The sequence below is a fragment of the Palaemon carinicauda genome, chromosome 8 (assembly GCF_036898095.1).
Source record: "Palaemon carinicauda isolate YSFRI2023 chromosome 8, ASM3689809v2, whole genome shotgun sequence".
NCBI lineage: Eukaryota > Metazoa > Arthropoda > Malacostraca > Decapoda > Palaemonidae > Palaemon > Palaemon carinicauda.
Window position 1 is genome coordinate 158,025,050 of NC_090732.1, and position 27,500 is coordinate 158,052,549.

Here is a 27,500-nt window from a genome sequence, read left to right on the forward strand (position 1 = left end):
AAACAAAAGAAATTGAATATTTTAATGGTTAAAGGGTTAAAAGATGTCTGGTTTCAGTTCCAGTTCCATCGAAGAGATGCTCACCGAACGTCAGCTGGGCAGGCCCAACCCCCCTCTGTGGTGCCCTACCACAGCAGTAGCCTCCCCAGTAAACAGCTTAAACTCACGGCCCTGGGCGGGGGATCGATCTCTTGCCACGCGAATGCGAGGCAATCGCGTTACCACTGTACGTATCGTAGGCAGCTATGCGTAGTCCGTACATTCTGGTGTGATTTTTCGCCTGGCACAGTAAATTTTCATATTTGGGTGTAATAAATGTATGAGGTAAAAATCAATTGGTTGTACACGTTATCCCAATTTATTACTTATGTAGAAAATCGCTAAACCAGTGTAGTTGCTACCATTGTAACAATATTTTCAAGTGTTTGTTTCATGAAAGCAGTATTGCTAATTGCTCATGGCAATAATTCGGTAGAGAAGTGAAATTCAGTTATAGTTCCTATATTCCTTATGTACACATTCTTACATCAAATTAGTGTGTTGATCAATTAAGAAATATCTATAATATTTCACATGGATATTTTTGGCTGTTTGTGTGACTAGGTTTATTTAGTTTAAAGCTAAATTTACAAATTTAGCTTTAAACTAAATAAACACTGCACTTCCTGTGAGATTTTTTTTTCTTTTTGGAGTGTTATGTTGAGCAACAACAAGATCAACAAAGTCATTACCAATATATTGCTTTATTACAAAATATCAACAAATATTAGAAAATAAATAAATACTGCCTAAATAAGCAATGCATCTTAGCATCGTTTGCTTGGATACCATTAGTTGGCTTGTTTGTATGTAGATGGTGAATCATCAGCCGTCCACCAAAACAAAAACATCTTGTTGCCTTCATTAATTAAAGAAAATGGATTGAAAATAAATTAATTTATTACACATGAACGTTATTGTAAGCTTATATTTCATGTCTGTCGCATTTGAGCATTTGTATGTTATTACCGAGGTGTATGAGAGTACCAGACTCCCCTTACAACTTATACTTAGTGTTTAGACGCAGAATGATTTTGGGGGGTCATTAAGGAAAAAAAGTGCGTCTTATGACAAGGGAAATACGGTATATCAGATATTCATATGTATGTGTGAACTTCTTTTTAATATTGTTAATTACTTTACAATATTTGATTTATATTGGAAATGGTTCCCCCCTGATGCTAAAGCTTTTGACGAGGAATGCGGGGACTTAGGGATTAGCAGCTGGGCTTTGATGAACGACGAGAACTACTTTCCCACTGGACCTTGGTGCACAATTGTTGATCCAACTAAATTATTAGTCAGCAATATCTCTTTCCCTTTTGATTATTTTCTTTAATCTCACATCTCTTCCTCTTGGACATGAACTTGTGTTGTCTACTTGTCTTGCTTGATTTAGTCAGGCTGCTTCTTTGGATTTGGAGCCACGGTGAGATGGACGGCTTCCATCTCAACCTGTACAAATTAGATGCCAACACCCTTTGGTAGACCCTATTGGATGCAGACTTAGTCTATAGTTCAGAGTGAACGCTAGTGATCCATTCTAAGGTTGCCCATATTTGTGGGTAATTGGCGATGCCAGGCATTGGAGTTGTCGTTGGGAGGGGCTAACTACCCCTACTGACCTTATACGCCCACCTAAAAAGAGGCAGCCCCTCTCTAATAGTGGACTGGTCCTCGTTAACCTCTTCTCACATTGAGCCACGTGGGGTAGGACTGATATCCTCTTATAAGAGGTGAATAACTGGCTTGCTTTCTTTGCAAATCACCCCTCTGATGATGACTGACATGGATTAAGGACCATTCTACAGATGTTCAAAATTCAAGTAATATGGGCAACTTAGGGAACGTGCAAATCCTTCATGTTACCACAAATCCCATAGGTACTAACTATTATGAATGCTATAGAGCATTTAGAGTTATGGAATGATATTGGCGATATGAATTATACTTCAAGGTAATAAGTGGGATTTATGGGTATCTTATTATAGTCCTGATGAAGCAATTTAATGCCATTAGGCAAATGGTGTGATAAGGTACCAACAGACTTGACGTATACAGACCTGCCGACTGGTGTGAAAAGGATATTGACTGTAGGGTAACCTTCCCCAAAAAAAGGCGAAAAAAAAACCAACGTGGCTTGTTATGGAGCCTAAAGGGAGTATTATACAGGGAATTGTTTTAGAATTTGTAAGGTTTATACAGAAAAAAGTAGGAACCCTTGTTCCAGGTAATATATACCGCTTTGAAAAAATATTTCCTCATCAATGCTAAATCATCTACACGGTTTGTCATCTAACCTAAAGAGAAGTGGTAACGATACTAGATTAGATGTCAAACCCTTCTTGAATTTTAGTTATGGAAGGTAAATAGTTTTCAATAGAGACCTTTATGAATTTACAAAGGAGGAGATACTGGCCATAGGTAGTAGGTTGGCCAGGGCACCAGCCACCCATTGAGATTCTACCGCCAGAGAGTTATGGGGTCCTCAGACTGGCCAGACAGTACTACATTGGGACCTTCTCTCTGGTTGCGGGGTTAACTGCGGAACTATAATTGTTCAGTGGCCCTTTTCCTCTTGGTAAGGGTAGAAGAGAGACTAGCTGTGGTAAGCAGCTCTTCTAGGAGGACACTCCAAAATCATTCCATTGTTCTCTTGTCTTGGGCAGTGCCATAGCCCCTGTACCATGGCCTTCCACTGTCTTGGGGTAGAGTTCTCTTGCTTTAGGGTACACTCGGGCACACTTAACTGTATCCAGTAATAATGAATGTAATATTTACATATTAGTATCGTATGAGAGTGAGAGTGTGATTGTGTGTGTGTTTGTGTGTAAATATATGTGTGGTGGGGGGTGTCTGACTGTTCCCCAAAGTCCTTCAGCACTTTTGGTCTTGGCTCTGTGGCAGCTGCAGAAGTACAGTTGTGTAGCCTTTACATCTCCCAAGGAAAGGTAGAATGACTGCCTCATCTGCTTTTTATTCCTTCCCTCACTTGTGGAGGAAGCATTCGTACTGTTATACGCTGGATCTAACATTGATGCTGATAAGCTACATTTCTGAATCATTCTTATCAGACTAGATCTGTAAGAGCTAGTTCTCTCCCCATCCTTCCTTTATGATATGTAGGATATTGATATGAATACCCAACTAATGGCCATCTTACTCTATATATTTAATTCCAAACTACATCCCTCCTTTGGGGAAAAAGATTCTTCCACCAACTGACTGCTGGTCTGTCTCTTTCAGCATACTTATGTTTATTCTAGGCTGATAGGAGGTTGCTGGAGTTATTACAATTATTCACATACAGGACCATGGAGAGGAACACCCAACTAGTGGGTTCTATGTAGGATATCCTACCCTCTAAGTAAGTCTTCCTTTTTCAGAGGAACAAAGGTTTGTATAGACATAGGAATTAATAACAATTTCAAAAGAAATCTGTAATTTTTCTAGCAATACAAAACTGACCTTTTTAAAGTTGAACTTCCCACCCTAACTACCCACCATCTTGGTCTTGAGGTGGTCAAAAGTAAAGTCTTTCACAGGATGATTTGTGTGGCTACATGCCTGCACTCACCACCTTTTGTCAACTACTTTACTTTATCAACAATTTCAACAGCTGTTCCAGCACTGCTTAAGACGTTCTATTTTAAAGGACATAGGTTTATAAATCTAGGAAAAAATTCATGTTACTTTTAAAATGTATTTTTTCTAGCATGTATATCACAGTTTTTTTTTTCATTATTTTTACTATTGTACCAACTGTGGATTTAAGAGTTTCACATTATGTAGGTAAATTATGACTAATATGTTTTGCTCAGTGTTTTGAAGTGTAAAAGGAACTATCGGTGTCTGTTCGATTATTGCTTGATATGGATCTAGAAGCATTTGTTTTCAATTAAAAGGAAATTCCTTTTTTGATAGTGCAGAAAAATGATACCCATAGTGGACCCAAAGTACCTTCTTCTTCTTCTTTTTTTTTTTTTCCTAAAGTGGTTTTATGTTTTTATTCATAGGAAGAAAAGAAGCTTGAGACAAAGACAAGAAATCTGAAGAAGCCGCAAAAGTGAGTAGTGATGAATTTTCAGCATAGTTTTTATTTCCTCAGTGAATACAGGAGATCCTCGGGTCATGGCGGGATCCGTTTCTATGCTCCATTGGAATTTGAATTTCATTGTATGTCGGATTTATATATATAACATACTGTACATACATACATACATGCAATCATTTTGTATATGTATAATATACTTTGATAAAAAGAGCAAACAATCCCTTACCACTCATAGATTACTGTACCCTATACATAGAAATACCTGCACAGTACCATGTACTACTTACACTTATACAGTACAGTAATAGTAAACAATATGTAATGCATACTGTACATATAAAAATTCCTTACCTGTATTCCTATGGTTGGCCTGCACACTGCTAATAAAAGTCTCCCTTATGTTAAAAAAAAAAAAAAAAAAAAAAGAACAGCACCGATATCCTGAATTTGTATCATAAACTAAGATGGCAGTCTAATGCTAAAGTAACGTGTAACACGCTACTCCATGATGTTAGATGCTCTCTGTGTTGGGAAGTAGTTTGTCATATTATCAAACAAAATGTTGTAGCTCAAAATTGAGTTACAATGATTTTTTTTACAGTACCTTGGGGCAGCCCTTTCATAACTGCGAATCATTGTAAATCGTGACTGCCATAACCCGAGGACCTCCTGTTATAGTATAATGCTGTTGGGTATTGGAGAATCAAGTTGAAAAGGTAGTTTAGGTAGTACTATACAGTAATTGTCATTGCAGTGCATTAATGTTATTAGTATCTTAATATAATAGCTTTGTTCTGAATAATGTTATTTTAATGAATTTTCCCTAATTTCTTTCGCTATACCTTTGAAATAGTAAGGGATGTAACTATGTCTTGAATAATTTAGATTTTTTTAGTGTGGTGCGACTGCCCTTTTTCTGGTATAGGGAGAGCTGGCATACAGGTCAGTATTTATGTACTTTGACTACCATTTGAATACCTCATCCCTGTAAAGTTAAGTGCTTCTGCAAGAAGCATTGCTTGATTTTTCTCTTTTTATTTGCTTTTTACTCTTTAGTAGGATCATTTGGGTATATCTCCTAAGTTTTTTAAGAATTATTTTTGGAATGTATTGCACATGTGTTTATTAGACAGAATATTCCTCATTCGTAGCTTTTTTTTTTCTTGTAATAGCATTAGTTGAGACTAGTGTTAGTTCAATCCTCAGTGCGAGTCTTAGACCAAAGCCTGAATTGAGGCCTACAGTATTTACATTTTTCCCAACAGATTACTAGATAAAATTGAGCCAAGCGTGATAAAAGGGAATATATTGTTAGTATGGGGTTAGGTTGTAGTTCCTGCATGTTCCTTGGCCCCCTCTTAATTAGAGAATACCTTGACATAGTCAGTCTTATTCATCACAGAATATTGTTCCTTGTTGAAATCTTGTGATAAGCAAGAGAGCTTTTGAACTTGAGGAAATATCTCCCCCAGTTCAACTCTGAAATTTCTCTCACCATTTTATTTTTACCTCGGTATTTTTCAAACCCTCCTAGTTTTATAAACTTTAGTCTTGCTGACTTAACACTGAGTGATATTTCCTCTATCCTTAATTGTTTAATTATTTATGACTTATTAATTACTTATTCCTCCATTATTCATAATGCTTCTGGAATGACATGGATATTTCCCCATCTGTTAATTCTTACTGCATAGGTGAATGGGAGAAGGGATCATGGTTGAGAGAGGTATTTGCATTCAAAGCTGTATATGAGAGTATTAGATGACATCAGTCATCCTGAAGATGGTGTTTTTTTTTGGGGGGGGGGGGGTGGGGGGGGGGATGCAACTACCCAGTTTGTGCTGATGATGAGAGCTGGCTTATAGGACAGGATTTATTTACTTGACTACCATTATTTTGAATACCTCATCCATGTAAAGTTGAGTGCTTCTGCAAGAAGCATTGCTTTGTTTTTCTTTTTTTATTTGGTTTTTACTCTTCCTTTTTTAGTAGGATCATTCGGGTATGTCTCCTAAGTTTTTTAAAAATAATTCTAGGAATGTACTGTACATGTGTTTATTAGACAAAATATTTTCTCACTCGTAGTGAGACTCGATCCTGAATTGAGGACTACAGTATTTATATTTTGCCAAACAGACAGCTAGATAAAATTGAGCCAAGCGTGATAAAAGAGAATATATTGTTAGTCTAGGGTGAGGTTGTAGTTCCAGCATGTTCCTTGCCCCCTCTTAATTAGAGAATACCTTCACATAGTCAGTCGTTTTCATCACAGAATATTGTTTCCTTGTTGAAATCTTGTGATGGGCAAGAGAGCTCTTGGGCTTGAGGAAATATCTCCCCCAGTTAAACTCTAAATTTCTCTTTCCATTCTATATTTGTCTCAATATTTCTCAGACCCTCCTAATTTTATAAACTTTTGTCTTGCTGAATTAACACAATAATATTTTCCATATTCTTATATGTTTATTTATTTATGACATTACTTACTTATTCCTTCATTTATTCATGTTTCTTAAATGGCATGGATATTTCTCTATTCCTTAATTCTCTCTGCATAGGTGAATGGAAGAATGATCATGGTTGAGGGTGTTTGTATTCAAAGCTATATATGAGTGTATTGGATAACGTCAGTCATCCTGAAGATAGTTTTTTTTTTTTTTGGTAGAACTATTCTCAAGGGTTGGGTCATAGGAATCCAGGAGGATCCAGAAGCACACCATTACAGATACAGGGAGGATAATTTCATGTTTTTATGGCTTCAGTTCTAACAGGCAGGTTTAGCTTACACCTGTGCTTCTATATCTGTTTTGCTGCTATCCTACGGGTAGGATATGGAGTGGACCATCTTGTATGTACAGTGAGCCCTCGCTACTTCGCGGATTCACCACTTCGCGGATTTTTTTCATAACGCATGTATATACATATATCACAGATTTTCCGAAATTTCGAAAATACCGCGATGTGACCGATGGTGCGAGATTGGAGAAAGTAAGGAAAATTGAATCATGATTGATTTTCAATATAAATGAAACTTTGAGGAGCAACAAAGATATCATTTGTTAGAGAGATAGAGAGAGGTAAGGAATGGGAGGTAGTGAAAAGTAGCCCACAGAGAGAGAGAGAGAGAGAGAGAGAGAGAGAGAGAGAGAGAGGAGAAGAGAGAGGAGAGAGAGAGAGAGAGAGAGAGAGAGAGAGCGCGCCTTTGCCTTATTGCCTTACTTTTGTTTGGGTTCCCCAGGTCCCTCAGTGTGAGGCCACCTCGTATATCCACCAGAGAGTTGCTAATACATCTTCCGGTGTATTTTGCATCTTCCAGTCTTGGATGGTCTGGGATGCATCTTAGGTATTTATCGAGCTTATTTTTAAACGCATCTACGCTCACTCCTGATATGTTTCTTAGATGAGCTGGCAGCACATTAAATAGTCGCTGCATTATCGATGCTGGTGCGTAGTGGATTAATGTCCTGTGTGCCTTTCTCAGTTTACCTGGAATGCTTTTTGGCACCTATTAATCTACCTCTGCTTGCTCTTTCTGATACTTTAAGCTCCATGAAGTTTTCAGCAATTCCTACTATTTGCTTCCATGCTTGTATTATCATGTAGCGTTCTCTTCTCCTTTCTAGACTGTATAGTTTTAAAAATTGCAGTCTTTCCCAGTAATCAAGGTCCTTACTTCTTCTATTCTAGCAGTATAGGACCTTTGTACACTCTATTTGCGCAATATCCTTTTGGTAGTGTGGGTACCATATCACATTGCAGTACTCGAGTGTACTACGCACATAAGTTTTGTAAAGCATAATCATGTGTTCAGCTTTTCTTGTTTTAAAGTGTCTGAATAACATTCCCATTTTTGCTTTACATTTAGCCAACAGTGTTGCTATTTGGTCGTTGCATAACATATTCCTATTTAAAATTACACCAAGGTCTTTAATTGCTTCCTTGTTTGTGATCGTCTCATTATTAGGTCCCTTGTATGCATACACCATTCCTTCTCTGTTTCCATAATTTATTGATTCGAATTTATCGGAGTTAAATACCATCCTATTTATCTCCGCCCATTCATATATTTTGTTTAGATCTCTTTGTAGTGAGTTCCTATCTTCATCACAAGTAATTTCTCTACTTATTCTTGTGTCATCGGCGAAACTTCTCACTACGGAGTTTTCAACATCACAGTCTATGTCTGAGATCATAATAACAAATAGCAGTGCAGCTAATACCGTACCTTGGGGCACACCAGATATTACCTGGGCTTCATCTGATTTCTCGTCATTTGCAACCACTATCTGTTTTCTGTTTTGCAGGAATTCTTTTACCCATTTTCCTATCTTTCCCACAATATTATGCTTTCTCATTTTTTTCTCCAATATGTTATGGTCTACCTTGTCAAAGGCTTTTGCAAAATCTAGATAGATCACATCTGTGTCTTTTTCATTTATCATATTATTGTATATGTTTTCATAGTGAGCTATCAGTTGGGTCTGTGTACATTTTCCAGGTACGAAACCGTGTTGACCCATATTAAACAAATTATTTTTGACCAAATGGTTCATTATTTTCTTTTTTATTACCCTCTCATACACTTTCATAATATGTGATGTTAGACTAACAGGTCTATAATTGCTTGCCTCTAGTCTTGATCCACTTTTGAAGATAGGGGTTATATAAGCTAATTTATGTTTAACATATATCTCGCTCATATCTATACTCTGTCTTAGCAGTATTGCAAGTGGCTTCGCGATAGTGTTTGCAGTTTTTTTTAACAAAATCGCTGGAACTCCATCTGGTCCGGCTGCCGATCCATTTTTAATTTCGTTTATAGCCGTGACAATATCTGCTTCATTAATATCTATATCCGTTAGATATTCAACATTTTCTTCTCTCATTTCTGTTTCATTATTCTCATTCGCAATTCTTGGCGTGAACTCACTCTTATATTTTTCTGCTAATATGTTGCATATTTCCTTTTTTTCATTCGTTAGCCGTCCTTCAATTCTTAGAGGGCCTATTTCTATTCTCCTTTTATTCATCTTTTTTGCATAGGAGTAAAGTACTTTGGGGTTTCTTTTTATATTTTGAAGTGTCCTTTCTTCTAAGTCCCTTTTTTCATTTTCTTTCGACTGTATAATCTTTTGTTCTGCATTTTCTATCTTACATTTTATTTCCCTCATTTTCCACACATTTTTTTCTTTTGCAAGATTTTTCTTCCACTTTTTAATTTTCTGAAATAAGATCCTTCTGTCTCTTGGTATGCACGTCTTTTGTTTATTGTTTTTTTTCGGTACATATTTTTCAACAATTTTCTCCAGTATTTTGTACAGTATATCCGTATTTACCTGTATATTATCACTTATGAATACATTTTTCCATTCTTTATTCAGTTCTTCATTTATTTCTGACCATTTTATATTCTTACTGTAAAAGTTATATTTTCCATATCCTTCCCAAAGTTTTGTGCTTTTATTAATTCTGTGATCACTTGCTTTGGAATGAACTATCAATTCTATGACATTGTGGTCTGAAATTCCCGTGTTATACACTATTATTTCTTTAACATAATTCACCTCATTCACAAATACTAGATCTAGGACATTTTCCTTTCTTGTTGGAATGTGGTTTATTTGTTGCATATTATGTTCTAATAGCATATCTTGAAGCTTTTCAAATTGCCTCTTATCTTCTGCGCTACTATTACTATCTTTTTTATATGTATACATACAACCACTTTCTTCTATCCGTTCTTTCCAATCCACGAAAGGAAAGTTAAAATCTCCGGATAGGAGTATATTCCAGTCTTTATGGTTTCTACATATATCATCTATTTTTTCTATTATTATGTCAAACTCCTTAGTGTTTGGGGGTCTGTAAACTACAATATTCATTAGTTTTTCAAATTCAAATTCTACCGCAATCAATTCACATTCTGTGTTGCTGTATTTTTCACATACTTTTCCTTGATTTATGTCTCTTCCATATATTGCGGTTCCCCCTTGATTCCTATTTTTTCTGTCTGATCTATAAGTTTGGAAACCCTTTATCTGGTCATCACTGCCAGTCTCTTGGGAATACCATGTTTCACTTATATTTAATATATCTATTTTTTCAATTTGGGTTAGTTCTTCTAAGAACTCTATTTTCCTTTTAGAGTTACTCGTGACTAAACCCTGTGCATTCATTACTATTATGGTTTGTGTTTCATCCCCATTATTTAATATTGGTAATAATATGGATTCTCCCATGCTTCCTTCCTGTTCTGATATGATGTTCTTTTCTTCATTTCCCGGAATTCTGCCATTAAAAAATCCAACTTTTCTATTATATTTGCTCTTTCGCCTTCATATTTATTTGTGTGTGTATACCTGCAACTGTCCCCATATCTGCACCAACCCCTGGCATTATAGATGCATTCTTTGTAGTTGGGCTCTAAATGTGCAGGTTTGGGTTGAAAGGCCTCATATCTTGGGGCTCTTGGTTCAAAGCGCGGTATATACACGGCCTGCTTTTTTGTTTCTTTTTTTGTTTCTTTTTTGCTTTCATTTTTCTTTTCAGTTTGCTGAGTTTTCTTACTTTCATTCATGGTTGCAGGATGCATATATCGACATTTTTTGTTGTAAATGCATCCTTTTCCTTCTTTTAGGTTTTTGCATATTTTTGGATGGAGATCTCTGCATTCGTCTCCATATCCGTCTAAATACGCACATTTACCATATATTTCATAATTATGGCATATCTTTGGATGCTTGTAGTAGCATCTTTCGCCAAATCTGCAATTCCCTCTTTTCAGCATATTGCAGACTATATCCTTCTTTTCTATTTTTTCTTGTTCTTGCTCTTCCCTAAAATTATGTAGGTCCGGGTAGAGTCTCTTGGGTCCATTATTTGTTTCCATCTGGTAATTTATTTCTTCATAAGTATGTTGTTGGATGCCATCATAGGTTATATCAATGATTTCTTCTGCATCCTTACACATATCCTGTTCATTGTTCTCTTCTTCTTTTTCTTCTTCTTCTTCTTCTGTTTCTTCTTCTTCCTCTTCTTTATCTTCAACTATTTGCAGATTTAGTCTCGACTTAATTATATTTTCTATCCAGACTAAGCATGTTGAGCAGAATACCTTTGTGTCTTTATTTTTTATTTTTTGCTGTATTTCAGCACATGTGGGATGTGTTGGGACATGTCAGGCATCACATTTTCTAATCAATTGTTGAGGATTATTAATGGAATACCATATCTTACATGTATTACACCATTTTGGCATTCTTTTTCCCATTGCATCAATCAGCATATTCACCATATTGGACTTCTTATTGTTCTTTGATGGAATGTGTTGATTGATGTAGACTTTCTTTATAAGTCTCTTTATCACTTGGATTTTCTTTGGAATTTCTTCAATTATTTTGCTGATGTTTTCCGCAGATTTGCTCCAGTTTATTGGATCATATTGTTTCAATATGTCTGCGAATATTTTTGCGTCACATTGGTTGACGTTACTAGTGACCTCTGTTATCAGACGGTCGAGCTCCTGTTTCGCCAACTCATGGAATTTATTTTTGCTGAGTCCAGCGATGTCTCTCCAAGCCTTGCCCGTGTTGTACATAGCCATCTTGATTAGATTTTTAGTAATTCACAAGATAACTATTCTATGCCGACGTTTTATCCCACTTCTCCGACCTCAAACTAATCACTGACTATTCACGAAAACTTGTAGCTATATTGCACTCGATAGCCTTTTGTCATCCGCGTTAAATCATGATATTTATAGGATCGCAAAAGTGTAATCACTAACCGGCACACAGATACAAAACTGAGAGAGAGAGAGAGAGAGAGAGAGAGAGAGAGAGAGAGAGAGAGAGAGAGAGAGAGAGAGAGAGAGAGAGAGAGAGAGAGAGAGAGTGTGTGTGTGTGTGTGTGTGTGTGTGTGTAGAGAGTGTGTGTGTGTGTGTATGTGTGTGTGTGTTGATTTAAATGTAATAAACAAAAAAATTTGATAGGTTATAACACATTGGTGCTTATGTAATATCAACTGTATACTGTAGACGGTTTGAATAAGTCAAGAAATTGTATAAACGATACTTTGTTAGTGTATTCGTACGCTCTCAAGAGCGGCAGCTAGACGTCAGCTGATCTAATCACAGCCAATAGTAAAACAAAAAAAAGTCAACTATACTCTATTTTTAAAACACACCCGAAATTTAAAAACAAAAGTACACGCTTTCTTAATGTGCAATTAACTATTTAAAGAGTAGCAATTTTCTAGAATAAAATGATGTTTCCCAAAAAATGGTGGTTTGCTGATGAAATCGGATGCCGTATTTTTAGCAACGATTGAAATGGATGTAAACTCGGCATAATTTTTTCGTTTCGTATTTAATTGACACTAAGAAAACTAATTTTAGTTTCTTCATCTATATGTAAGTATTGTATAACACAGAGAGAGAGAGAGAGAGAGAGAGAGAGAGAGAGAGAGAGAGAGAGAGAGAGAGAGAGAGAGAGAGAGGGAGAGGGAGAGAGAGAGAGAGAATGAATCAGCTGTTGTAATGGAATGCCGTGTTTTTGTTTCGTGAGAATTTCATCGCCACGACTATAACATCATCATACTGTACTGAACTTTACAGTATTATACAGACTACTGTAATATGATAAAGTAAAATATTTGTAATACGGTAACCTATTTCATATGAAATGGGGCTTTGTTCCGTAACCGAAATACAAACCACGCTATTTACAAAGGGTTACCTTTTAGCGCAGCTGAAATGGCGAGCCATTAGAATTTAACGAGGGTGTATTACCCCCGCGCTAGTTAGCGGGGGTGGGGGATGGGGTAGGGGAGTGGTAGCTAGCTACCCCTCTTCCCCCTCACACACAGGTGAATGCTCACTTTCACTTTTGGCTCGGACTGTGACAGACGTCTCTGTCTTGGTCCTCTCTTGGCAGCCATTGTTTGTTTTGTCTTTACTTAATCGCTTACTTTTCATTTACTCAATATATATATAAACACGTTTTCATGTTTGTATATATATTTGAGTATAGAAATAACTAAGTTTCCTTTTCAGATTTGTGTGTGTAGTGTACGATATCTACGTGGAGTCCTCGGCAGTTAGGCCACCACGGCGTATTTTTATGGGTGGCGATCGAGTTTGACTTATGTCTTTCTCTCTCTCTCTCTTGAGGTCGTTCACCCTTTTACTACGTGTTACTATGCCCTTGTAGCTTCCTTTCCGTGTGGGGGGGGGGGGGGGGGGGGGGGGGGGTTGCTACGCCGTACGTTTGTCTCAATTAGTTATGAATCTAATTGTAGTTGTTTTTTGTTTTTCAGCTTTTAGAACGATTCCTTTTGGGGTTTTCGTTCTTTCTTTAGTGTTCATTCATTTTTAAATTACATAATTACATAGTTACATAATTATAATTGTTATAATTCTGTTTTGGTTACAGCTCTCCTTCCGTGAGTGTATGTGGTTGTGAGGGCAGGTGCCTGTTGTGTAATTCTTGTTTCCTTTCCCTCGGGATTCCTCTTCGGAGCCTTCCCGGGGGAATGAATGTGTACAGTGATGCCTCAGGATACGAAATTAATCTGTTCAGGATGCGGTTTCGTATCCTGATATTTTCGTATCCTGAGTCGCGTTTTACATGTAAATAGCCTAATCCGTTCCAAGCCTTATAAAAAGTCACCTTTTCTTTCATAAACACGCTAAACTGTAGTAATAAACATGCATTGCAGCCATTTCTATCATTCAATAATTAACACAACCGTTAAAAACAGCCTAATCCATTCCAGAAACCACTATGAGATTATTCAATAATGTAGTTATAGCCAAGTTATCCCCCCCAAGCCCAAAGAAAACGGTCCGTTTTCTTTACTACGGTACGTACTGTATAAAAGTTACCGTACTGTATGTACGTAAAGCATTTAGATCAGTGAAGGTGTAGTGTTACTGTACCTGTACGTACACCTAAATTAATGATTGATACTGTACCTGTACACTCTGAAAAAAAGGTTACAGTTAATTAGTGTAACAAAAAAGTTGAAACTTACCTTTTGATTGAGACGATGTCCGATAGCGAAGTCGCGGCAGAGGAGGATGGCATAAGGCAGAAAACGTAACAAGTGACAGACTACGTACAGTAATTTACACACTTAACACATTAACACTTAAACTTTACGAAATAAAAAAATGGCAGAAATAATTAACACTTAACATTACGTATGGAAAACTATAAAATGAAAGAAAAAATTACTTTAACACTTAACGGTAACATAAAACTTAAAATTGAATTTTTTTTTTTTCTTTTTTATAACTTTACGTTTTTCTTATTTTCTAAATCTCTTCTACTTCTTCATCCCTTTCTTATTTCTGTTTCTTTTCTTTACTTTCACCTTCTACTTCTTCATCTCTTTCTTTTTTCTGTTTCTTTTCTTTACTTTCACCTTCATCTTGGCCTACTAATACCGCTGGCCTCTTTAATAAGAAACTATCCATTGAAGCTTGTTTCTGCCTACTTTTCAACACATTTCTAAAATGCGTTAGGCAAACGTCATTGCAGTGTTGAAGCGCACGGTTGGTATAAACTTTTTCTGGATGTTCCTTTTCGACGTAGTCTGCCATTTTATGGAAACATGCAAGAATTTCCTTAATGTCTGCCGTTTTCAAAGGTGCAACATCCTCCTCATCACCGCTAGAGAACTGCTCTTGAACATCACTCACTTGCATCGTCTCCAACTCCTTCAAGTCGTCCGTCGTCAACTCCTCGTGGTGCTCCTCGATAAGTTCATCGATATCTTCCGCGCTAACTTCCAGCCCCATGGACGTACCAAGATGTACGATGTCAGCCACCTCAGACTGCTGAATTGGTTCAGGATCGTCAACGATCTCGGCTTCTCCTCCAGGCTTCCCGAACCCCTCGAAGTCTCGTGCAGAGACAGCATCAGGCCACAGCTTCCTCCAAGATGAGTTTAGGGTACGCCTCGAAACTTCCTGCCAAGCGAGATCGATGAGTTTGAGGCATATCATGATGTGAGGTTTGTACTCTCTGTGACTTGGAAACATCTCTTGAAGAGATGCTTCGTGTACAATTTTTTAAAATTAGAAATAACTTGCTGGTCCATGGGCAGGAGGACAGGGGTGGTGTTAGGTAGTAGATACAGGACCTTTATGAAGGAATACTCGGCCAGAAGATATTCCTCGAGGCCAGGAGGGTGAGCTGGAGCATTGTCCAACACCAGCAGACATTTCATAGGGAGGCGGTTTTCTTCCAAATATTTTTGGACAGTCGGACCGAAGCAGACATTCACCCAATCAATGAACAGTTGCCTCGTTACCCAGGCTTTTGCATTCGCCTTCCACATCACGGGAGGGTTCTCCTTAATGACTTTGTGGGCTTTGAAGGCTCGGGGATTTTCTGAATGGTACACCAGCAGGGGCTTTATCTTGCAGTCCCCACTGGCGTTTGCACAAAAAGCAAGGGTAAGCCTGTCCTTCATAGGCTTATGTCCGGGTAGCCTCTTCTCCTCCGCCGTGATGAATGTCCGACGAGGCATTTTCTTCCAGAAAAGCCCAGTTTCGTCGCAATTGAAAACTTGCTGCGAACTGTAGCCTTCCTGCAGAGTCAACTCCTCGAGCGTTTTAACAAAGGCTTCGGCAGCCTTCGTGTCCGAGCTGGCTGCCTCCCCATGCCGTACCACTGAATGGATGCCAGTCCTTTTCTTGAACTTCTCAAACCACCCACGAGAAGCCTTAAACTCTGGGGGTTCCTGCTGGGATGTTCCTTCTCCTGCTCCTTCGGCGTGAGCACGCACGAGATCACCGAAAATGGCGGAGGCCTTCTGGCAAATTGTAGTCTCAGTGATGGTGTCTCCTGAGATCTTTGTCCTTGATCCACACAAGAAGCAGCCTCTCCATCTCGTCATGCACGTGCGTTCTCTTGTTGGAGAAAATAGTGATGCCCTTAAAAGGTGTTGCTGCTTTGATGGCCGCCTTCTGCTTCAGGATGGTGCCTATCGTAGACGGATTCCGGCCATACTCCTTGGCGATCGCACTTAAACGCATGCCAGACTCGTACTTTTTCACGATTACAAGTTTCGTCTCCATCGAGAGCATCGTCTTCTTCTTCTTTCCTTCGGCAACATTCTTGGGACCCATGGCTACAGTAATACGTAATATAATACACTACGTAACGTTATATACAGTCTATGTATAGTAAACACTAATACAGTACAGTGCACAGTAACGAAAGTTTATTAACGATAACACGTGGCGTACGAATGTACTGTATATTAACACAAAGTCAAACAAGCGAAAGCACACAACACAATGTCTGTTAACGATACCGCGGTCGGAACGAAAAGAGAGAGAGAGAGATGAACGCCTGTGCGTAGGCAAGCTGGGATAGTTGCCGACCAATAGGAAAGCAGGATCTTATGGCGTCAGCTAGCGTCTGAGTAGGGAGATAACCAATGGGTGAGCGGGAGGCTGTAAGTGAGTCTACCCAAGTTCAAATTCTGGCGCCGCGCGCTTTTTAAAATTACTCTCGGCGAAGAGTTGGGATCTCGTAAGGTTTTTGTATCCTGAAATTTTATCCGTATCCTGGGGCATAAAAATCTTCGAATCACTTTTCGCATCCTGAATTTTTCGTAAGCAGAAACTTTCGTATCCAGAGGTATCACTGTACTAATATTATTTGTTTTATTTTTTTACAGTTACCGATCTAGTTCGTTTCTGTAATATGGCAACGGTGTGAGCTGTCTGGTTAAGTCCTGGGGATTCGGCTGTTGCTGCCTCCCCCCTTGTATTTTCGTCAGGGGCGTGTCTCCTTCTGCTGGAAGTACTCCCGTGACGACGGACAGCTCTCCAGTTCATTTTAGAACTCTCAGGAGGCTTGCCTCCTTGGGTGGGTAACTTTCCTTCTGAGGGAAGTTTTTCCTGTCCAGGCTTGAGTTTTTCCCCTTTTGGGGGGTTCTTCTCTTGCCTTTTTTTTCGTGCGACTATGCTCTTGGTGCTGAGCGGTCGCACCTGCAGTTTCGCTCAAGGGGCTGGGCAACTGCAGGAGCTCCTCTTCGGAGGATTGCTCCTTTTAGGTCACTGGCTGACCAGTCTCTTCTACGAAGTGTTTCTCTTTCGTTCGCGAGAGAGTACACTCATAGAGACTCCTCTTCGGAGGTTTCTTCTGTTGCTGTTGGTGTTGGCCTCCCTCACCGTAAGGCCCATCGTCCGCCTCGTCGTAAGGGCCTCTCATCTCCCTATAAGGGTGTTTGAGGCGCCTTTTTGGATCTCCGTTTGCAGCCTACAACTCCTTTCTCGATCTTCCGCCTTGGTGCAGATGGACAGCAGTCTGATCTCGTCTTCCTGACGGACAATGGTCTTCCCGACGGACAACGGTCTTCCCGACGGACAGCGGTCTTCCGACGGACCTCAGTCTCCCGGCGGACAACGATCTCTTCGGGGCAAAGGGTTGCCCCCACGGGGGTTCTTCCCTTGCGTGTCAGGGTTTCCCTGCGCGCCCTTCTGCTGTGTTCTCTCCTGCTCCTGCTCAGTGTTAGCGCACAGGCGCTCTTCTGCTCATCAGCGCTCTCCTGTTCGTCAGCGCTTTCAAGATGATCATCCCTGCTGTTCCTGTTGGTTCCTGTTACGCGCCCTGTGCGCCCACGTTCACCCTCGCGATCTAGAACTTCGGTTCAGGTCGGGGTCAAGGACTCTTCTTCTATGTGCAGGCTTCCACGCTTAGCCTTCTGCTCGTCAGCGATCATCAGCTCGCCAGCGATCACCTGTCTCTCGGCGATCTCCGGATCGCCCGCGTGTTTTACAGCCGGCACGCCAACGTTCTCCAACACTCCTGAAGGAACATGGTTCGCCAGCTACTAGCTCACCTGCGCATGCTGACTTCGGATGCTGATCGCCATCGCGCGACCCTCAACTGCGGATGCTGATCGCCATCGCACGACCCTCAACTGCGGATGCTGATCGCCATCGCACGACCCTCAACTGCGGATGCTGATCGCCATCGCGCGACCCTCAACTGCAGATGCTGATCGCCATAGCGCGACCCTCAACTGCGGATGCTGATCGCCATCGCGCGACCGCACACCTGCGGATGCTGATCACCATCGCGCGACCGCACACCTGCGGATGCTGATCACCATCGCGCGACCCTGCGCATGCTGATCACCATCGCGCGACCCTCAACTGCGTATGCTGCTCGCCATCGCGCGACCGCCCACCTGCGCATGCTGATCGCCATCGCGCGACCCTGGCATGCTGATCACCATCGCGCGACCCTGCGCATACTGATCACCATCGCACGACCCGGCGCATGCTGATCACCATCGCGCGATCGCCCTCCTGCAAATGCTGCTCGCGATCGCTCACCTTCGCATACTACTCGCCAACGCACGATCGCTCACCTGCGTATGCTGCTCGACCATCGCGTCGGCATAACACAACGCTCTATCGCCAACCTGCGCGTTAGCGCTCACCAGCTCACCACCAATCGCTTGTTGATACATATCGCCAGCGGTCTTCCTCGCCCACGCGGCAGCGCGTTTCCTCGCCATCGCGCTAACGCTTGCGTTCCCCGCCTCGGACTCGCTCTCATCCACCTGCCCACCCTCACGATCGCTCGCCCGCGCGACCGCTCGCCTGTGCGCCCGCGCGACCATTCGCCTGCGCGCCCACACGCCCACGTGCCTGCACGTCTACTCTCATGCGCGTCTGCGCCCATGCTCTCCAATGTTCGCCCACGCGCGAACCAACGGTTTTTCCATCGTGCGGACGGATGGTGTTCCGTCGCGTGAACCTACAGTGTTTCTTCGCACAAACGTCGGCTTATTTCTTGCAGTATCCATTGCTCGTCTATGGGTTATCGCTCGCCGACCACCAGCTCTCGCCCTTCCTCCACGCTCGCCCTCCTTCTGTGCTCCTTCGCTCACCTTCGTTTGCGTTACCGCGCATGGGCGCTTCCACGTTCGCCCACGCGAAAATCTTTGAATTACCGTCGCGCGAGCTCCAGGACGATTGTGACCACGATTCCCAATGGGGTTTTCGCAGCATGGCCAACCTGGCGAGTTCTTTTGGAGCATATTTCCAGAACACGCCTCACTCCGTAAATGCAGAGCATGGCACTTGCAAGAATAGGAGAAACTTAAGGGAGATCTGAGCAACACTCCTCTTTCCTGAACTTGGGTTAGCCCTTCCCCGTCATTCCCTGGAAGGATTTTTGGCGGGGGGGGGCTTTCCGTTCAAGATTTCTCCATCGGACAACGGGTGACTGCTTACCCCTTCCTCTGGGAGCTTACCAGGTTCTTTCCCTCCTCGGTTACGGCCCGAGGTTTGGTTCAAGGAAGCTACAGGAAGATCAGGGGTACTTTCCTCCTCTCGAGCTCAGGCACCTTGGCCTTTCGTCGTCAAGTATCTAACTTGCGGACAAGCTCGATGTTGTACCATCTGGACGCGCTTACTGAGGGCTTCCTTCGGGTGTCTCATCTGTGGAGGTCGACGACCTCAGACACCCTTCCATCCTTGAGAAGTGTTTGTTTGTGCCCAAGGACAGAGACTTAGACAGCTGCTGTGCGGAGGAAATCGACTTCCGGTTTCACTCCAAGGCGCTTTCTTCCAGACTCTGCAGGGCTCCAGCGCTCTTTTCTTTCAACCACGTCGGCCTAAATTATCGGCTACGACAACTGGGACAAGGTGTCCAATTGCAGTTTCCTCCTGTCAGGAACAGATGGCACGGGAGACTCCCCCGGGGGGGCATAGTCCTAAAAGGAGTTCACGAACTCTAGGATTGCAGGTTTTTCGCTGGAAGGATGCTTAAGGTTACTCATCCGAATGACAGCTTCCCGATGCCCATTCCCGCACAATCTCTCTGATCAGCCAAGGATATCGCGCCTGCCGTCTCTGTCAGTGTCTCTGAACCTCTATGCCATAGCGTCAGCAGAGTTGCCCGGTTGGGCAGAATGATCCATACCTTAGGCGAAGGTCTTCCTTAGGATCATCGACGGCTTCACCCCCGGCCCCCTCAGTCGATCCTTTCTTGTAAGGAAGGATCTGAGAGGGGATGTCCGTAGTCGACCTCTCAGCCCCGATCAAGTTTGTCGAACAAACTTCGGCCAGCGTAGACCAGCAGAATCGATCATACTGGTAACGAGGCGACAGGACTCCTTAAACCCTGGATCGGAAGGACGGGTACTTTCAGTTTCCATTCCATCCATCTTCCAGGGTGCTCGTCGAATTCAGCCTAGACTGCAAGTATTCCTGCTTATGATGCAGTGTGGCTATCCCGCCGTGGCATAGCAGGTTTGTTTCTCCAGAGAACTCTCCCTGCCTTCCTCTTGGCCGCTCAAGTGCAGGCTTCTGCCTCCTCTGCTGTTTGGAGGGCTGGTCAACTCTGGTAGGCTCAGGTTCGACCTTCTTCAGCGCGGGACAAGCTTCCGGATGCTTACCATGAGTGTGGGTTCATGGTATTTTGCTTGGAGCTTTCTCTTCCTTTGCCTCAACATCTGGAGTATCTGGCCATGGTATTGAGTCAACGGCCTTACCACGTTGGAAACCCCGCTTCTCGTCCGTCCAGCGAGGTTAAGCAACGTCGGTACTTGGATGGGCGACCACCTGGGGACGCCAGATTCTGTTACCACATCCTCCGAGCCTTCCTTTCGGTTGACTGTGGCAAGACTGAGGAGAGTCGCAGTACCTGTTCTCAGTCAAGCAGAGCTTTCAGCCCTACCTTGGAACGTTTCCTAGTTCTCCTTTCCTCATTGACCCGTCTATAGTCCGAACGGTCGCCTCAGGATAAGTTCCATGTGGGGCGATCCAAGTTCCGGTGGCTTCAGGCAATGTTTAACTGGACTTCCTGGCCCCTATGGGACCAGCGGAACTATTAGACCTGCAATGGGTGTTGACCTATGGAGCCTCTTGATGGTAGTGGATATTCTCGTCCTTTCCCCACATTCTTGATGCGGTTCTCGGACTCGTCAAAGGAAAGGGGGGGGGGGGGGGCATGTTCCGGTCCAGGCCTATGGTCAAGACCTGAAGGATACCTCTCCATCATTCAGGCAGGCTTAGGGGCCTTAGTCTGGCCCCTCTACAGACCCTACAGCTCCTGCCGAGTCGCCCCGTGCGCGTCGACTTCATGATTCTGGCGTATTCTAACCAGCAGCGGACGCATTTTCACACCTTCACATCTAGCAGTAGAGATACCGGGATGATTGAGATTCTCTCAATACCACCATCGGCTCTCTCATTCCAGGCAGGGGAATGTTCTCTCCTACTATCCGAGCAGAGCCTCGTAGAGAGAGTGTACCTGGGGGTCTTTGACCTTGGGTAACCAGCAAGTACTGGTCTAGGGGACCTGATCGCGACAGCTTGGAACCTCAAGCTTCCGCTATTCTCCCCCCCAGTCTCAGACCCCGAGACTCTGGCAAGATGCATTCCGGTGATGGTGGGACAACTTCGACGCTTGCGTCTTCCCTCCTTTTTGTCTGCGGACAATGGGTCTCAACAAGACCAGGTTGTCTGTCAACCTTTCAATGGGAGAGCTCCACTGGGACTATGCGCAGAACGGTTTCTGGACCCTCTGCTTCCCCTGACGGAACTCCCGGGAGAGCTTCTCCCACGGCACAGACTACTCAAGCAACCACACTGCGACATCTCTCCCGAACCGGGGCGTCGCTTCGGCTTCATGCCTGGAGACACTACGCCTCCTCCTCAAGAAGAGACAACCCGCTACAGTCGCGGTACGGAGGTCGCGTCACCTGCGATAGTCATCCACAGGGGTCTCCCAGGCAAAGTGAAGAGTCTAAGGTGGTTGGTGCCGTGGGAGATATACCTCTTCCCTTGAGGCCTCTTCTCCAGCAATAACGGTCTTATTGCCTTTCGGCGGGAAGAAACTCCTTTCCGCTCTCGGCAATGAAGCCTGTCGCTCAGCCTTTCCCTGACCTTCAGACTTAAAGGAATAACTTTTTCCTGCCCGCTGGATCTATCCTCTCTCATGTGAAGCTACGATCGTCCCTGCCCTAGTCGGAGGAAGACCTCCAACTTGGAGCATGGCTCGGACTTTTAGTCCTTTAAGAGATCTTCTCAAGACCCTTTACGACAGGCCTCGGATTGTATTCCGCCTTGGGTCTCCTGCTCTCTCTGGCCACGGCCAGTGTGTAAGCAATCTTCTTGGTCTCTTACGACTCCCCCCTTTCTAAGGAAGAGGGGAAGGCAACATTCAGGCTTGCTCCTGAGTTGTTGGCTAGACTCAGAATCTGGGGGTCCCGGCCCTTCGGTCTGATTCATTCAAGATTTCGAGTCTCCATTCTGTATCTGATGTCCCAAGACTTTTTCTTTCTTGCCAGTAAAGGAATCGAGAGGTTAGCGCTGGGAACAGCTGCAGTTTGTCCTCAGTTGCAGCCGATTTGGGAGCACAAGGAGGACATGGGGGAGAGTCACCAGTATACCTCTTCAACACGGACTCAAGGACATTCATCTCGACCTGTCTCCAGACCCTCCCCCGTCACGTCACCCTACAGCACGATGTTGGATACATCGCAACGTCCCTCGCCTTCGAGTAATACTACTCTGTGACGCAGGTGCTACAAGCTGGAGTCTGGAAGCGTCTAATGACCTCCGCAGCCCGCTTCCTGCAGGGCGTGACCCACAGGAGTCTCGATACGTTTTCTATCGCTCTGTGGTGGCTACACAACAGCTGGTCTAACCTCAGGCTCCTTTTTGGACAGGTAGCAGAAGGTTGAGGGCATTGTTATCAGGTTTTAGTCTGCATGAACGAAAGAAGTATGTCTGGCCCTTACTTCTTTCTTCATCATCCCCTCTACGGGGAAGCAGCATCCTGGTCTCTGCATAGCTGACCTCGAACCTCTGCAGGTAAACCATGCTTCCTTGTGTTCCGAGTATTGAGTCAATACTGTCGCGTCCCCCATACCCTGACGAGGTGGTATCGGGAACGTCCTAACCCAGAGTTCCTTCTGGAACTCCAGGTCAACTGCCTAGGACGGGTCACACTTCTTCCTTCACACACAAGCTTACGTAGGCCACATGGTTCCTTGCGGAGCAAGGAACTTGTGAGGTGCAGGGACTCCTTTTCTCGAGTGCGACTCACTCGGATTCTGAGTCCCCGGGTAAAGCCAAAGCCAGTATGGCTGGGGACTTTCCACCCTACCTAAGGGGTAAGTCACCCTTTGTAAATAGCGTGGTTTGTATTTCGGTTACGGAACAAATGACAAATTCGAAGATAATTTGTAATTTTCCTAACCATACAAACCTTAGCTATTTACACATATTTGCCCGCCAGCCCTGTCCCCCAAGACAAGTCCTACCTCTAAGTGAAAGTGAGCATTCACCTGTGTGTGAGGGGGAGGAGGGGTAGCTAGCTACCACTCCCCTACCCCCCCGCTAACTAGCGCGGGGGTAATACACCCTCGTTAAATTCTAATGGCTCGCCATTTCAGCTGCGCTAAAAGGTAACCCTTTGTAAATAGCTAAGGTTTGTATGGTTAGGAAAAATACAAATTATCTTCGAATTTGTCATATTTTTTTTGTTTAAAATTTATATTTACGTACGTAAAACAATCTCTCTCTCTCTCTCTCTCTCTCGTAAATTGTTTTCCTGCTTTGCTACGTATGTATGATTTTATATAGATACGGTAAATAATATTTGTAATAACATATTTTCTAAAAGCTTTTACTGTAATACAGTGAACCCTAGCTACTTCGCGGTTCGACCATCGCGGATTCACCACTTCGCGGATTTTTTCCATAACCCATATATATACAGTAATATATATATATATATGTATGCATGTATTTATGTATATATGTAGGTATGTATATGTGTATACATATATATATATATATATATATATATATATATATACGGGAAATATGTCTGGGTAATAAGCAAAGCTCTACCTCCAGTTTGTTTCTACATTATGATCAGAGATAAATGTAAACAAAACATTGGTTGCCATTTTTTTTCGTGCTTTTTAGCATGTTTAGGAAATGCATGATATAAAATCACCTTTAAAATTTGTGCCTGTTTTAGTTTAGGGTACTGTAGTACATGCATTAAGTGTTCTGTACATTAAAGGGTAGTTTGTTAACAGTACTACGTACAAGGGAAGGTTTTAAAAGTCTGAATATACATGTTGAATAAATAGGTAAATATGGTGTCACTACTTCGCGGATTTTCACCTATCGCGGCCGCGACTGGAACCTATCTACCGCGATAAACGAGGGTTCACTGTATCATTATTTATCACTTTCATCATGCGTGTTAAATGCCTTCGTTTGTTTACTGAGCGTACTTTATGACGCCGTCATTTCAGGCGGCGTCATAAAGAAAAACATTTCATTTGGAAGTCCTAAGAAAAATTAAGTAAAACATTGGTAGGTAATAACAAAATCAACATACTGTACTGAATAATCAATATAATTGATGGAAAAACTAACCTATACACAGATGTGTAAATGCGTTTGTTTCTTCATTATGATCAGAGATAAACGTAAACAAATATTGGTTGCCATTTTTTATCGTGCTTTTTGGCGTGTTTAGGAAACGCATGATATAAAATCGCCTTTAATATTTGTGCCTGTTTTAGTTTAGGGTACTGTAGTACATGCATTAAGTGTTCTGTACATTAAAGGGTAGTTTGTTAATAGTACTACGTACAAGGGAAGGTTTTAAAAGTCTGAATATACATGTTAAATAAATAGGTAAATATGGTGTCACTACTTCGCGGATTTTCACCTATCGCGGTCGGGTCTGGAACCTATCTACCGCGATAAACAAGGGTTCACTGTATGTAATGATAATACATTATAAACCCATGACCCAAGGGATCATTGGAGAGTTGGGAGTGTGTGAACGACAAGCCATAACAGGATGCGAAAGTAAGACCAAGCTAAATCATTGCATAGGTAACATTTTGTTATGTATGGTCAACATATCACAAGCATCCCGTGAGAAACAGTTGACCTTTTGATCTCTACCCGGAAACAGATGGCTTCCGATTATAATCTTCTGTGATCATATTTGTAATAAATACTGAGATAACTAATGTAACGTTATCAGCGCAAACCTATGTTTTATCAGTTCTTCTTATATTTTCATATGGAATGGTCTTCCGACCAAACCATCCATGCTCCAGTGATGGAGTTAACAGTAAATTTGTCTAAAGTTAATTTAACTTTGACTTATTTCAAGAAGTAACCTACAACTCTAAATAATTCTATATTACATTGAAGAGATATGAGACAGAACAACGAATGTGTGCGTATAACATTCTCACACCAACAATTGGTGGCAGCGGTGGGATACTATTTTCTTCTAATGATATCTGGTGAAAGCCTTTAAGTTAGTCCAAACTGGTAAAATATTTGTTCTGACCTAGCAAAGATAAAATATCGTCAGTACATGGCACTGGGAATCGATCAGGGATCGTTTCCTCATTTAAGCGACGGAAGTCTATGCAGATACGCCATGTTCGATCTTTTTTTCGGTACAACTATTAATGGAAAATTATAAGGGCTGTTCGATTTCCTAATGACTCCTTCTAGCATTTTACCTACTTCATCATTTATCTCATTCTGGAATTTCATAGGAAGTCTGTACGAGGGTACATAGATAATTTACTGCTTGTCTTTTAACCTTATTTGATGTTCTATGACATCTGTTTTACCTAAGGATCCATCCATAGTGGAAAAAACATCATGATATTCAGTTAAAAGTCCAAAAAAAATTCTGCTGAATTTCCTCTTCTTGAATGTTTTATTGATTTTATTTTTAATAGCTTGCAAAAGGGATTCATCCGCAACTGATTGAGCGTGATTGATTTCAGCAATGGTAAGAATACGATGTTTATAAACTTCTACATCCAAGATATGTTGATTTTTGTGAATTACGAAAGTGGTATTTAAATGATTACAGACTTCAATATTACATTGTTGTTGTGAGCCGACTGTATAAATAGCTTGTGTGAGGGACAATCCGTTAGTTTTCAAAGTCTCGGAAAGGATTAATATTTCAGATCCCGGCAAACTTTTCTTTACTTGCACTATTATATTTGAAGTTACGTTCGGCTCGATAGATTGCGTGCAAGATGATATTACGGGTGAACGAGAATTCTGTTGGGTCGCGTACATTATTTCTTTATTCATGAGACAAGTGATTGGTTCTTCAACGTACGTTACTGTTTTATTTGTCGTCTCCTTTTTATCCAAAACTGATTTTGTACAACGATAAAGGTATCGGCAAACGTGCGCTTACTGACCTTGTACTGAACATGAGTTACTCCTATTACATTTAATTCATTATTTCCTATACCCGAGAGCCCTACTCCGGACTTCTCTATAGGGAAGTTTGAAAATAATAGTGATGAGTCCTCAAATCCATGATGTTACGTGGACTACCAGAGTCAAAAAATAATGTAAAGGATCGGTGTTCTAAATTTACAGCATGTAATGTTGGTCGTAACTCATTTTGACTTATTATTGCGTGAATTTGTTGCAAATCTACGGGACCTGCACTGATTTATTTGATTCGGCTGTGTTTCATAGGAAAATCTATTACCTCACAATGATCTGATAAATTATTAAATGGATTATTTGATACCAAACGATGTTGATACAAATGACCCAACATTACTCTCTTCCCCTTTGAAGTTAATTATGTGGTATTTGCTTTGCGTTGCACATTCTGAAAATTTGTCTGACCTTGCAAGTTCTGGCTAGACGACCCAGGAACAGAGTTATTTGAAGCACTATTTGTTTGTTCTTGATTTTGAACTGCATTGCTGTTTGGCTGTTTCTTCTTATTGAACTGAGGATTTTTCTTTTTATTTCCATAGGGAATTGACTGTGTGTTTCTAGGATTCTGTTGTTGATTATGCGAGTAGCATCGATTATATGAATGAGTTGAACTATTATGTATCGAACAAAATCGCGTTCTACAGTCTGCGATCAAGTGACCTTGACGTTTGCAACTATAACACGTCATTCCTGCAACTTGGTTATTATTAACTACGTTTACTTGTTGTGGCTTAGTTTCATTTTTTGCTAAAACTTGAGTAAACAAGGGATCAAGATCAATACACTTAGACATGTTTTTTTTTTATCTGTTTATATACATCTAATTCTGTACTATCGGGTGTTAGCTTTTATCAAAACACTGCACTAAAGCCTCTGGCAACATACTCTTTGCCGATGGTGGAGAATGTAAGAGTCCTTTCCAACATATAATTTCTTAATATTCTCAAGCAAGATAAACAAACAAGCAACCAAACTAAAATAAAAAAAAAACAAAATAAAACAAAGCTATATAAATATGGATATTGTGAAAAATTTCTGCTAATGTTGGTGATGAAAGTCGTCTTGATTCTTTTCTCTGGTCATATCTTACCTTCCTGTTGATAAATTTAAGG